At 39.4% G+C, this 15,139-nt stretch overlaps 1 protein-coding gene across 2 annotated transcripts in view; it reads left to right on the plus strand.

Annotated features, from left to right (window-relative positions):
* The window catches only part of CNKSR2 (connector enhancer of kinase suppressor of Ras 2), a 330,096-nt gene that overhangs the window by 161,230 nt on the left and 153,727 nt on the right, over positions 1 to 15,139 (plus strand). The window lies entirely within an intron of this gene.

A 15,139-nucleotide genomic window follows, 5' to 3' on the forward strand; every position in this document is an offset into this window, starting at 1 on the left:
GCCTTTCATTCAGAATAGTGAAAATAATACATTTTAATGAAAAAGTGTTTTGTAAGCAATTTAACTGACCAAAAAAGTTCCTAAAATTCTGTCAGTATAACAATTGTTTGTTCAAAATACGTTTCTTAATTCCTTGTTGGGTTCCATTTATGGCTTTGGGAACTGATGAAATTGTACAGTACATCCGCTCCTCTGCACAAGTCATTATAATATTTAATTATGCCCTCCAGCTAAATTTTATATTAAATATACAGTACATGTATGAAAGTTAACTGATGAGGTGCTACCTTTTGTGCTGGGGAATTTAAATTTATAAAGCTAACCAAAACAGGGCAAGGTGGAGTTTTTCCCCTTGTTTTTGATTTGTGGAATAACAGTTTCAATTTGTATTATTAATTTCAACTGTATAAACTACTAAAGCAAGGTACCATTATACATACACACACATTGTGAGTCTTCTCTTTATTTTTCCGAACTGCAGAAAGCCAAAAAACCCTTCAATTTTTTAAAAGCTTTTCACATAAAAAATACGTTAAAATCAATCAAAAAGTATACAAGTCTTAAGAAACACATCAATAAGCATTCAATTTCTAACTGGAATGAAGGTTCCTCTCATTAATTTCAATGGAAGTTGTTGCTAAAAGGGTTAGTCAGCTCTAAAAATTTCAGCCATCTAGAGAGAAATCTGATTCTCTTGCCACATCTGCACTTCTTTTACTTCGTGAAGAGGGCAGATTTTTATTTGTAATTAGCAAGACAAAAGTCTTGAGATGATTTTTTAACTAAGAATCATAGTTCCACTTTAAATTCAACTTCAGAAAGTTCATTTTTCTCTCTGAGCAATAAACCAGATACCGCAAATGTGAATTTGGAGGTGAATAATTCTTTTGCAAGTTACATAAAAGGAAATTGTTGAACTAAGAATAATTTACAGCTTTATTTTGTATGAGGTAACATCCAGTATAGAGTATATGTACTGTATAGAATAGAATAGTACATTTATTCAAAATCTATTTTGTGGGATATAAAACACAGACTTTTATTGGCCCTCCAGTATGGTCTGAGGCAATTGTCATCTTTGGTATTGTAGACAAATGGCTTTTACATATTTTTACGATTCCAAAATAAATACTGATTCTCCTCTGATGATAGATGAGCACTTTTACTGGGTCCTGACATGCAACTTCTTCTACATTGTCTTACAAGGGAGATTGGGCCCTCCATTTGACTGGGATTTGTAGACCCACAAGATTTGTGGAGGCAATAAAAGTCTGACTCTGATCTCCTACAAACTAGATTTTGAATAAATGTAAATTTAAAAAATATGTATTAGGGGTCTTACTCCACCCAGGATTTTTTCTTTATTTGGAGAATCAGAAACAGGATAGATGATAGGATAGGATAGATGATAAGCATCTATGATTCTGTCTATGGTACCCAATCCTCCAATTCACTACAAAATATATTCTATTTTTGTGTTATTACTTACATTATGGCAGAGGTCACAATCCCCAGTCATGATCAGACCCTGTTGTGCTAATTACTGAACAGACTGATCCCTCTCCTGAAGAACTTGCAATCTAACAGTGTGGAGCCATTTTTCTCTGAAAAAAGATAAATAGAACAATTATACTTTCAGCTTTTTCCTCATTTGGGGGCTAAGCTTTCTGATGATTCTACACATTGTATTTTCCAACTTTTCTATTTTTTAAGCATCTGTTTGTTCTCACTTATTATATTATTGAGACTGCTGGTTCTGTTTTAGAGTTTGTTCCTATAGAACATCTCTTACCTATCCTTTTAACAGTCCTGAATCCTTTTCAAACCCCTCTTTAAGGTTAAAATAATTATTACCAAGTCATTAGAGCTTTTCAACAGAACAATAGTCAAATATTATTAACCTAGAATTGTGATTAGTTTGGTAACTTGCAATTCGGAAACCTAAACATAATATTACTTAAAAGATTCAGTTTAGCTTTAGCATATACTGAAAAATTGAGCAAAATGTTGAAGAATACTTTTTGCTTATGTTTTTAAAAATCAGTACATTTTCAGTGCTAATTTTCCTGCTTCAGAATGAGAATGAATATAAATTTGGGAAAAGAAAATGTTAATTTATAACTGCATAATGAACAAGCTTTCCAGCTAACTCCTGACACAAAATCAGTATTTTAATCTTGAGAAAGCTTCTTCTCTGCAAATGTCTGCTGATTTTAAAGTAAACAGCATAACAAACTGGCACAGCAAGATAAATGACTTATTCATGCTTATTTTCATGATACATGTTCCAATTAACGTGTTCTAACACTGAATGTCAAACCATTCCTTGTTGGCATCCTCTGTATGAGTGCTGATATTTAATGCATATGGTTATTGAAATTGTACTGGAATCCAAGGGTCTCAAGTGGGAGTCGTGATTCTTTGTGCTATATTGATATGAAACCTACATAATACAATGCAATCAATTTTTTTTTCTGGCAAAACTATTGGAATTTAAATATTCTTATTAACATTAAAAATGAAGTTTAAATTAGTTTAGAAAATATGTTAATTTGCAATTCAGAAAAACTTCCTTATTTATTTCAGTTTACTGAAATTAAATAGCTACTGCAGTGTTCCACCAATGCAATATTTTGCCTTACCATTGCAGGCTGGGATGTTTGAAACATTCCAAGGATTAGGTGCCCATCTCTCCCACTGAAATTTAGTGGGTTTTGGGTGCCTTGCTCCCTTAGGCTTCTTTGAAAATTGCAGTGTTAATCTCCACAAAATGCCTTTTTACCTAACATATTTCTTCTACAGACATTAAAAAACACACCCAAACAATGCAGAATGTATATAATGTACCAGTGCTCAAACTACAAGGATCAGCCAGAAAGTTTTGGGAGAAGGGTTGTTGATATCTCTCAGGTGAACTACTATTTTGCACAGTTACCTTTGGAGTTTTGGATATGTCTGTAGTAAAGCTGTATTTTAGGTTTGTAAGGGAGAAACCACTGGAATATCTACTGATAGTGTAGGATAGCTGGCTAGTTGATTATTGCTGTTAATCTCCTGTGAAGGGGAAATATTTTCTATAATTTGGAAATGTCTTTGGCATATTAAGGGGTGGCCAAATTTACTGGCCCCCCAAGACCCCTCTCCCCACTGAATCCTCTAGCCCCACCATCCTGACACAGGGCAGAAGCTCCAAGCTCCCCACCCCAGTCTGATTGGCAGAGAATGCAGAGGCATAGGGATCTCTGTGAGCTGCACTTCAACGGTAAAAGAGCCGCATGCAGCACATGAGCCACAGTTTGGCCACCCCTGTTATATACAGTTCTGATAAAAGTATGAGTAGACATGTGTAGCAGTAGGTCACTATATTTTATGCATTTTCATTAGCTAAAACTCATCAGAAAATATGTGCTAGTATTTCTGACTATGTCTACCAAGTGGATGTCAAAAACTAAGGCAAAGTTAACTAATTAGTGGACGTGAGAGAGACAAGGTGGGTGAGTTTAATCTTTTATTGGACCACCTTCTGTTGGGGAGAGAGACAAGCTTTCAAGTCACACACTGAGCTCTTCTTCAGGTCTGGGAAAGGAACTCCCAGCCTCACAGCAAAATGCAAGGTGGAACAAATTGTTTGGCATAAGTAGTTAGCACATATTGTAAGGGACCATTCAAGGCCTGTTAATACCTCTGCAATCATAGGACAAAAAGAATGGGGTTAGTGGGTAATAGATTGTGGTAATAAGCCATAAATCCATCTGTATCTATTCAGTCCATGATTTTTGGTGTCTAGCAGAGTAATGAATTTAGGCTCCTAGGCTTGTCTTTTGAAAGGATTGAGCAGGTTTCCTTTGAGGATCAGGACTGAGAAATCAGACATAGAGTGTTCATTTTGTGAAAAGTGTTCACCCACAGGGGATAGTGTTTTTGTCTTTTATCATTTTCCTGTGTGAGTACATTTGAGAGCATAGTGATTGTCTGGTTTCACCCACATCATTGTTGTTGGGGCATTTAGTGTATTGGATGAGGTATACCACGTGTTGTGAGAGGCGTGTGTCGGATCCATGAATATTAAAAGTGTGTTGGGAGGGTGTTGATAATTGTAGCAGTGGAGATATGTCTTCAGGTTTTGCATCTGTTGTTCTGACAAAGTTTGGTGCCGCTTTGAGTTGGTGTGTCCTGGTCTGTGGAGACCTTGCTTCTGATGATGAGCCTGAACAGGTTGGGCGTTGTTTGAAGGTCAGAAATGGGGGATCAAAAAAGATTTCTTTCAGGATAGGATCCCCATTGAGTATGGGTTGTAATTGTTTGATGATACCCCATATGGGTTCCAGTATGGGCTGGTAGGTGACAATTAGGGATATGCAGTGAGAGGGTGTTTTATTTTTGTACTTTTGGGGTATTTGGGTGGCCCATTCCATGATACAATCTACTTCTCTGGGGGAGTGTCTTTGTTTGGTGAAGGTGATTTAAAGTGTGTTAAGGTGTGTATCCCAGACTTTCTTCTCAGAGCATATTCCGTGGTATCTGAGTACCTGGCTGTAGATAACAAATTTCTTGTTGTTTTTGGGGTTGTTTCTGGAACTGGGAAGGTAGATGTGGTCATCTGTGGGTTCTTGTATATGGTGTTATGTAAATTTCCATTGTTGAAACTGATTGTGGTGTCCAGTAAGTTGATGCTCATGTGGGCATGTTCCAGAGAGAGTTTGATGGACGGGTTGTGGTTGTTGAAGCTATGGTGGGAATTATGAGGGAGTTTAAGCCATCTGTGCAGAGGATGAAAATATCGATGAATCTCAGGTATATCATTGGTGTACAGTCTTATGAGTAGCTAATAATTCCTATGTGCATACTATTCATGGTTGCAGTTTAAACTTGATCTTGAAGCTATGTGGTATATAGATGATAATAATAATACCTAATGTTCTCAGAGCATGTTAGCCACTCTAGTATGGGAAACTCCTTTTGGATCACAATGGTTAAGTCAACAGGCTATGGGCTGTGGAATTTGCTTCATGTCTTCACACAGAAAATTGAAAAACTCTTAGTAATAAATCCCTCATGTCTTAGAAGGTTTAATCAAAATATAAACTATCCTTACTTTATTTTCATGCAACATAAAACATTTAATCGTTTTTGGCATTGGAGATAGAAATATAGAGAGTTCCTCTCTCCTCATAAAATTAAGGTATGTTAGTATTGATCTAAGTTCAGTGTACATTAAAGGTTCTCTTGTGTTAAATAGCTATTCTGAAGAATAGTCCCAGTCTTCCTATAACTTTAACATAACCTGTGTGGAGAAAAAAACATTCTCAGAAGCTAGCAGTACGATTTGGGCATTGGGAGCAAAGCCACTCACTTATCTGAAATGAAGAGATTTTAAACAATTTTTCATTTTGTTAGCAGATGGCACAAACATGATGCATAGGTGCATTAAAAATTCTTGTTAGGGTTGAAAATATAGTGCTCACAGTATCAGCAGAAAAGTGTCAAATTGTGTTAAGAAAATAAAAATAATCCCCTCACAAGCATTTGTATTGCACTATGTGCTGTGACATATAATGCACTTTTATTTTCCCAGACCCTTCTCAATGCTTAAGAAATTAAAATTTTTGAAGTTGAGTGAAGTTTAAGTTGTTTGGACAGTAAGCTTCAAAGAACCTACCCAGTAGAACTCAGCATCTGTTGTTGTTCCATACTGATGGTTTTCGCTTGCATATTCTGTTCTAGTTTATCCATACCTATGTTTTGTATGAACTAAAAGGACAACATTAGTTGTATAGTTTGAGTTTCCATTTATTTATTTGTTCTCCATTGCTAGTTATAGAGTGGTGCACTGATTTTTTTGCTAGTTCCTCTTGTGGAAAACTTAGCTTCTTTTACGTTTTTTTAAAAGCAGCTGTTGCAGTTCAAAGCCAGTTTTTCCTAAATGAAAGTATTTTAGCCCAAGGTCTTATAGGTGTGGTCTTGAGGGAAATAATTGAAAAATAAATTTGGTCCCAGTTGGGCTAGTGGAAGATTTAGAGTCTGCCTGAGCATTCTCAGCATGGTCAAGTCAATAGCACTTTAGACTACAGCATCCATCAGCCATTGCTAATGCAGATGCAATTAAACACAAGGTTGGCCAGTGTAGTACTTTTGATCTGGGAGAAGTAGAAATGTTAAAGAAGCATCTTATCTTACATTTAAAAATAAAGTTTCTAGTCCTTTTTCCATATAAGAATAGCCTTGAACACGTAAAATAATGCAACAAAATCATCAAGGTTCAAAAGGAACAAACAGTGGGGCTCTACTTTTTCTGTTGATCATATCCACATGTTTTTATGCAAGATGAGCCAGGAGTAATATCCCAAAGAATCAGCTTTCTAACCCTTCTGAAAATCCTCAGGCCAGTCCTGTGCATCATGGTTTGGTATTGGTGGACAGGAATCAGTTGATTTTAGGGATGGGGGGGATGTTGCAGCCATATGCTTTGCATGCCTCTTCAAAAATGCTAAATGCTGAGTCCACCTTAGTTAATGGAAATGGTCTTGTAGTTCACTACAGAATTCTGTCCTGAGTCCCCTGTCATGAACCACTGCCAGCCAGGATACTGTAGATCCAGGTCTAAACTTCAATTTAAGTGATTGTAGTCTGCCATCCTAAATTCCCCTGGCGTTTCAGTAGGATACTTCGCTCTTCTCTTCCTCAGTTTCCTAAACTATTACATAATATTCGTATATGGTATTTAATACACACCCTCTGAAGTATTTTGAAATTAAATTATCTCCGTGTACAGTCTGTATTTCAACTTAAGTTTGTACAAGGGATTTCACATCTGTCAGGAACAGAGACATTATATAAAAGTGAAGTATTTATTATAGAATTTTATTTTATATATATATAATCTGCACACACAATAGTATTGTGCTTAAATCATGTGCACCAGAGATGTGTCTGTTTAGAGATGTGTTAGAGATGGGGTGAGGAACTGGAGTAATCTACTCATTTGTTTCCCCATGTGAACAAACACCCTTTCATGTAAATATAACCAAGGAAGAGGCATTATTATTAGACAAATGCACCTGTAGTAAGCTGCACTTTGCAAGAAATTCTCTTCAGGATCCATATATATGGAGTATAATCATAATAAGCATGTTCAACTATATATCGAGAGTTCAGCTGGTGAGTTGAAGAGAGGTGCTGGTGAAGGCCTTATAAGAGATCAAAGAGGTAGTCTCCTTAGGAGTAATTTTTTAAAACACCTATCATTTGGTGGAATCTTGTCTGTCCCAAAGAATACATGAGAGAGAAAAAAGAAGAAAACAATAGCAAGGCTGGCAGCCTCAGGGATAGAGAGCGACAACTGATGGAGAGGATTTAACGTTAGCCAACAGAGGCAGGGAAATCACCTCAAGTTTGCCTTCATTTTGGCAGAATTTTAGGAAGGGGCTTATCAATCTTCTGCCTGCCCATTACAGCCCATCTGTGTAATTGCTGTATATTTCTTTCTACTTCATTTCTTTTCCATTTTATCCTTCAGTCCTAGCTAGCAGGGGGTATGGATGGAAGTAATATTAGCTGAACAGACACCATTTTGATGAACATGACATAAATGCCAATATATATAAATATGGCATTTGTGTATATAGAATGAGAGTAAAACTAAGTAAGATCAGACTTGGCCAGGAACTTCTTTGGAGATTTTCAGAGGAAAGAGCTGAAAGAATTCTATAGTGGTGATGACTGAGAGTGGCGGCTCTTTTCCACTGAGTGATTCCTATATATATATTAGTCTGTAAACTCACTTGGGATTTTTCTGTACAGAAGGTGCTGAATAAATGTGAACTAATAATGTGTGTTGTTGTACAAATGTTATGTTGTGTATGTTTTGAGTACAAGTAATAATGTTTCTATTACAACAACAAAAAGTCTGTCCCTTATATTAATTATCACCTGAAGGATGTGGCAGATTATATGAATTTGCAAGATTATAAGAATGTTACAAATCATCAGCAAAAGCATTGAAAGAACCTTCCAGGACCCTGAAGGTCTAATCTAATGCTTATCAGGTGATGACACAGTATTGAGTTCCTAACTGTCCAGTGGTTTATGCTGTAAAGTACTACAAGGTGTTGCAGTGGTACAGAGTGTGATGATCATACCAAAATAGTGGTAACTGGGAATTTGAGTTGCTTTGAAATCAAAATATTGATGAATTTTTTCAAAAGAATTAGATATTGGTTCACTGGAGATGATTCTCTAAAACCATATACATATAAATACATATATACACATAAGTATATAATAAAAATTGTGAGGTACAATAATTGGGGTATTTAAGACAGTTAGATTGTAAACTGTTTGGGGCAAGGACTATCTCTTTGTGTCACGTACAGAGGTGAGCATATTGCTGGTGCTTAACAAATAAGAATACAGTGGTCATAAATTTGAACCTACGCAAGAGACTCTGTACTTGGGTGGGTTTTTCCCTGCTCTATTGGGTTTCAGTACTTCTGAACTCCCTTTATGCTTTGAATGTGTCAGTCAGGCATCCAGCTGACAGGTACTATGCACATTACACAATGTTGTTTGACTTTGGTCCTGATCTACGGCATCACTGCTATTTAACTATCAGGCCTCCTGAACAAAGTCATTTAATTATGATAAATAACATAGTGGTTTTGAGTGAAAGGACAAAAATTTGAGATTAGGAGCACCAAGATAACTTAATCAATGAGCTGAGCTCAGTCTGGGTATAGGTCTCCAGAAGAGTGTACTACCTTGCCTTTTTAAACAAATTTATACATGTAGGTTTTTCATTTGTATGTGTATGCACATGTGTAGATAATTTTAATATGTCCACCTCTTTTCCCATCTTATGACATAGGAGTCATGGACAGACAGTGGTATGGTGCCACCACCTGGAAGCAAGAAGGAAAACCTGAAACCCTGCCTCTGCATAATATAAGCTTCTCCCACACATCATCCCTTTAGTTTGCTTTGCCTCCTTTGCAAGCATGGAAGAGTCACCATGTGTTTTCTCTCTCTCCCTCCTTCTGCCTCTCCTCCTCCCCCTTTCATTTTATATAATGAAGCAGGGAAATAGAGAAGAAAAAGAGGACTGCCCAGACACTTTCTTCCCTACTCCTGATTTCCCAAAGCAATCCTACAGCAATCAGGCAAGGTCCATTACCACCTGCTATGGAACATTAGCTCCACCACTGTGGAAGGCCACTTGCTGATGTTTCATTGGATGCTTGGGTCAGGGACGTATTTTCTCAGGGGTAGTCAATAGAGTTCAGTCCAAGACTGAAACCTTCTTGGTTCCTCTCAAGTCTCTGGTACTTGGGCAAAGCAATTACCAGTCAGAGATTAAGCATCTGGTCTTACAAAGGGGTTATTCTTGGTCTGTGGTACAGACCTGAAAGATGCCTATTTACATATCTACATTTTATATGACAACTGATGCTTCCTTCATTTCATCCACATGAACAGTCATTACCAATTCATTAACCTTCCAATTGGTCTGCCTTTCCCCCCAGGGTGTATCTGAATATCCTAGTGGTGCTTCGATCTCTAGTCTTTTTCCTGAGGGGACGTTTGTACCCTTATCTTAATTTGAGCTCTTTCAGCCTCTTGCCTTAAGGAGTTTCAGTAGACTTACCTTTTGCAGTGTCCCCATTTGGGTCTGATCATGAGCGCTTTGCTATGAAGGGCTTTCCTTTCTCTAGACAGACTCTTGTCGACTGTCAGAAATCAGTGGAAGTTAGAGACTAAATACCTTTGTGGGTCTGGGCCTTTGTCCCTTGGATGTGGCTCATTTTGGATTCTGGCAGCTCTGGGGCTTCCCTGGCATCCCTCCACTTCTCATGTCTGATGAGTGTCAGAAATCTAACCCCCACCCCTTTTATAAGTGGGGCCCCGTTATTGATCCCAGATGTGAGATTCCTTTTTCCCTCTCAGACTTTTGCAGAGAACTTGAATCTTCTCTCGAGGGCCAGTGCACTCTTCCCACCTGCCCCATATACAAATGATTACATGGCTGCCCAATCGAGTTGCTTTCTAAGGGATGATTTCTCTGCCATAGTGGCAGACTGCTTGGTGAGCAGCGGAAAACATCTACCTCATGTACGCTTAGGGTTTGTTGGATCTTTTCAGCCATATTACGCTCATTCTGTCATGTTTTGGATTTTCTAAAGTCAGGCTTCAGCAAAGGTCTCAGCATCAGTGCTTGCCATGTGAATGCCTCAGCTATGATGGCTGTTCAAGGCCCTATTGAGAGCAGGGATATTGCTTCACATCCCTACATTGAGAAGTTTTGCCCCCTGTTATCTCTACAGTGTGGTGGTTCATCCAGTCAGTCCTCAGTGGCCCTTGACTTTGTATTGGAGGGGCCCCCTTTAAGCCTTTGGGGCAGGCGCCTTTGCATTTACTTTCTTTTAAGGCTGTTTTCCTTATTTAATCACCTTGGCCAGGTGAGGAGTGAACTGAACTCACTCGCCATATATTCGTTTTATCTGCATCTTTTTCCAAGCAAGGCAGGTATTTTGCTTTCTCCAGAATTCATTCCTAAAGCAAATTCTGAATTCCATGTGAATGAGTCTGTTGTTCTTCCTATCCCGGGGATCCAACTGCAGGGCTTCGGGCACCAACGCCCAACTCCGGCCACCCGGCCCCAGCTCTGATCCTGGGCTCCGGCCGCTGTCCCCCGGCTCTGGCGATGTGGCCCCAGGCTCTGGCACCCAGCTCCAGGCTCTGGCCTTGCAGTGTTGGACACTGGCCCCAGGTGCCAAACTTTGGCCCCAGCTGCATGGCAGTGGGCTCTAAATGTAGGGCTTTGAGTGCTGTCTCCTGACTCCAGCCATGTGGCTCTGGGCTCTAGCACCCGGCTCTGGGCTCTGGCCTTGCAAAGACGGCCACCGGCCCCGGCCCCGGGTGCCGACACACAGCTCCAGCTACACACAGAAGCAGGTTTTGACCTCTGTCTCTGGCCATGCAGTTCCTTTCCCCGGCTTCGGGCTCCGGCTGCAGGCACTGACCCCCGGCCTCTGCCGCACGGCATCAGGCACCAACTGCTTTCTCCAGCCGCATGGTAGCAGGGCTCACCCCCTTCCCTATTGCCCCTGGCTCCTGCTGCCTCCCCCAACCCCACATCCACCCCCTCTCCACCATTGTCCCTGCTGCCCTCCTGACCTTGCATCCACCGCACCCGCCATCTCCCTGGGCCACTGCTGCCTTCCTCTCTTACCCTTCATCCAGGGCTTAATGGGTCCTGGGTCTTGCTGAGAAAAGTGATATATACAAACATGCAAGTCTCATTTTTCACAGCAGGCTTACTAGCTAGTTGGGAGGCTATAAAAAGTGATACTTGTATGTTTGTTAATATCACTTATCACTTTTCACAGACCCCCAGGTAGCTACTAAGTGTCACTTGGAAAGTGATATTAACAAACATACAAATATCACTTTTCACAGCATTATTTTTATTACTGAGTCTGAAGCAAAAAAAACCCCACATAAATAAATTACAATGATTTGGCTGTGAATATGTGCATATTTATTTGTTTTTCTTAAAGTTAATTAAGTATTTTAGGGAAATGTGTCAGTGCGGCCAGTAGCAACCGATGGTGGCAGCACTCTGAAATGCTCTGGAAGCATCTTTCACTAGAGACAGTATGTGCCTGAGGTCTACAGAAAGAGGGGTGATGTTGTGCAGTTCTTTGCCTCTTTGCTTCCAGTTGGAGGCACCATGAGACTCTGTCTATGATCCCTGTTTTATAGGATAAAAGAGGAGGAGATTGCAACAGTTACCAGGGATATAACGTTCCCTTTTTCTGCCCTTTTTCAGTGTACTGTATATGTAGGTTAGTTTGTGTTTACATGTATTTGTTACTTTACAGTGTATGGATAGCTATCTAAGTAAATATGCATTAATCATCCCAAAAACTAAAAGCCGAATACAGCTTTTTTCCCCCCAGTTTAAGTCTTGAGTATGCACATGGATTTACACATCTTTGCACCATTAACACCAGTGTAAATGACAGCAGAATCTGAATCTAGCACAATGTTAAGTGATAAAATACTTTCGCATAATTCTTGATATAAATAGTTGGAGAAACCATGATTTTCAATCCTCCTATGTGGGCCAAATAAAGAAATTTTAAAAAACCCAAACTTTTTTTGAAATCAGCGCAGGCCTAGATGAGCAGTTAGTTCACAGCAAGATGGAGTATAAATCTACCCTATACTAGCCTGGCACGCACTAAGTGTCCGTGTGGACCCTGCTACTGCAAACTGAAAGTTCCCTAGTGCACTTTGATCTACCCCACTTTGAAATGGATGTAGACGAAAGCACACTAGGGAACTTTTAGTGCATGGCAACAGGGTCCACACAAAGCATGCATGGCAGGCTAGTGTGAGGTAGATTTATACCTGAACTTGCCACACACTAACTGTTCATCTAGACAAGCCCTCATGTTAGGTGGCTGTTTGGGTTGGGTTTTGGGTAGTATTGGCTATACACTCATGAAAGGTCTTAAATATTATATATACGCTTTATATGTTCTAATTTTTTCTTTTTTCTAATAAGAATGAAGTCTTTTTTCGCAAAGTTCTCATTTCCAGATCTTGTTTTTCACCCCAAAAGAATCATTTTTAATATATTTTAATCTTTTTTGTGCTGAATTTTCATTAGTAAGGATAGATCACATGCAGGTGTGCTTTTGATTAGTCTCTAGTTATCCTCAGAACTGCAGACTAATTGTACATAAAATTATACCAGATTTTAAAGGAAGACCGCAAGTTTTTGTATGAATGTCCAGTGGATTGTGCCTTCTTAAAGCATTTATTTAAATTAGACACATGCATAATACATTACTTCCTTATTTCTATGCAGTGGGAAGGAAATGTAGAAACAGAGGAAGATGGTGATGATGATAGTTCTTGCAAATGTAGTTTAAAATTGTAAGTAAAACAAGTTAATACTTTACCATAGAGTAAAAATCACTGTAGAAGAATTCTTTGGTCAATCGTAGTTGATTAAAGGCTAAAAATATAATTATATCTTAGTTGAGTGCACTAGGCTTCTTGATTATGAAATGTTAAGTGACTATCCAGTCTAAGCATCTTTTTCAAGAATAGCCGCATTTATGAGCTGTAGTGGTGCATGTGGTTATCTCAAGTCACTTTTTTCATGTTCTAAGAAAGATGGGATGGAAGAATATCCCCTCCCTCTCAGGGGAGGGGACAGTTGGTTGGACTTCAGGGAGAATGTAGTCTCCTTGGAAGGCAAGTGGGGGGAAGAGGAATGAGAGATGGTGCCCCAAAATTGCCTTCGCTCTCCCCAGCAACAATGGGTCAGGGGGTCATTGCAAATAGCACCAAGAAATGGGATGTGTTGCTTCCAAGAAGGAAGATGAAGAAAGTTGCTTGTCGAAGGCCATACCCTACCCTCGGGTTTTGCTGTGTCTTGTTGGCTGGCCAAGGGAAGTGTGTGGTAGCTCATTGGTGCCTCCCTGGTAAATTTTATCTTTCCCTGTGCAACTCCAGCCTTTAAAAACAAAACTGACCTGCCTTCCCCCTATAGCTATAAATACTGAGCTGTGTTCCCAGGATGTTGTGGGTCAGATCAATTACATGTTTCTGTGGATGAGGAAGAAATTTTTCCCATTGGGACAAATTGGCTGAGGTCTGGCAGGATGTTTTGCCCTCTTAGCAGCATTGTGGAGGAAAAATTGGGGCAAAGACTTGGATTTAAAAGCCTACTATTAAAAGGAACCATAGGAATGCGTAGTTGTCACAACTTGTGGCAATATCCAGTGCGGGTAAAGGCTAAAAGGTCCATCTCCCAGAGGTAAATAAGACCTAGGATTTTAACTGGTGGACCTTGTACCTGTAAGGAGAGGCCTGAAGACTTCTCAGGTACTCTCTGTAGCCTATCCCCGCAGGGAAGGAAGATTAGAGGACTCAGAAATGAATTGAGTCCTTGCAGGCCGGGCAGGTCAAGGGCTCTACCTTGAGTTACTACTTATATGATGGGAGCCCTGTAACCCTGTATTGGACCCAGTTAAATACTGGGTATGTCAGATGGGTCAGCATATATCACCCTTATCTGGAGTTACGTTAATAAAATTGCAGCCTGCCACTTAATATCCACTGAAGTATCTCTTTTTTTCTCCTGCATGTCGTGAGAAAACTATTGGAGTGAGAATGACTCATGCCAGCACACTGGAAATCTGGCAAGTCATGCTGGCTACAGTTTTAAGACTTTTAATCAGAGAACATACAATACACAGCCACGTGCACGGATTCCTATAATGGAGGCTTAACTAGGAAAATGAACAATTTTCTATCACTTCCCTGCAAGTATCCCATTCACATGCTCAGTGTAGCTTTTAAAACCAGGTGTACCCAGATCAGTGCAGTTACGCTTTTTCAGTATCCCTCTGTTTCCCCTGCCTTCCATGAATGTAGTGATTTTAATTGTTCAAGAATGCACTTAAAGATTTTCTATGCTATTGTTTGAGACAAAAAATTTGTAAAAATTGGCTTAAAACTTCTATAAGTCACTGTGTAGGTGAAAAGTCAAAGTTAAAGGCTATTACTGAATGAACAATATTTCTAATTAGAGATTATACATTTTTGCTTTATGATTAATTTATTTCATTTATGATATCTAGAAAGGTTACTACATTTACCATAACTCTCCTGAAGGATGGTTTTATGGATTAGGCCACTGGATTGGGACTCAGGAGTTCTTGGTGTACACTTCCCTGTTGTGCCACAAACTTCCTGTGTTTCCTTGGGAAACTTGCTTAATCTCTCTGTGCCTGAGTTTCACATATGTAAAATGCAAATAACTTCCTAAATCACAGGTGTTGTAAAGATATATTGTTTGTGAGGCACTCTGATATTACAGTGGTGGGAGCTGTATGAGTAGACTCATAAACTTTAAGATCAGAAGGGACCATTATGATCATCTAGTCTGACCTCCTGCACAACGCAAGCCACAGAACCTCACCCACCCTCTCCTGTAATAGACCCCTAACCTATGACTGAGTTACCTAGGTCCTCAAATCATGGTTTAAAGACATCAAGGTACAGAGAATCCACCAGCAAGTGACCTGTGCCCCATACTGCAAAGGAAGGCGAAAAACCCCAGGGC

This window comes from Emydura macquarii, unplaced genomic scaffold (genome assembly GCF_026122565.2).
Source record: "Emydura macquarii macquarii isolate MOO-44397 ecotype Brisbane River unplaced genomic scaffold, CSIRO-AGI_Emac_v2 contig_1043, whole genome shotgun sequence".
In the NCBI taxonomy this organism is placed as follows: domain Eukaryota; kingdom Metazoa; phylum Chordata; order Testudines; family Chelidae; genus Emydura; species Emydura macquarii.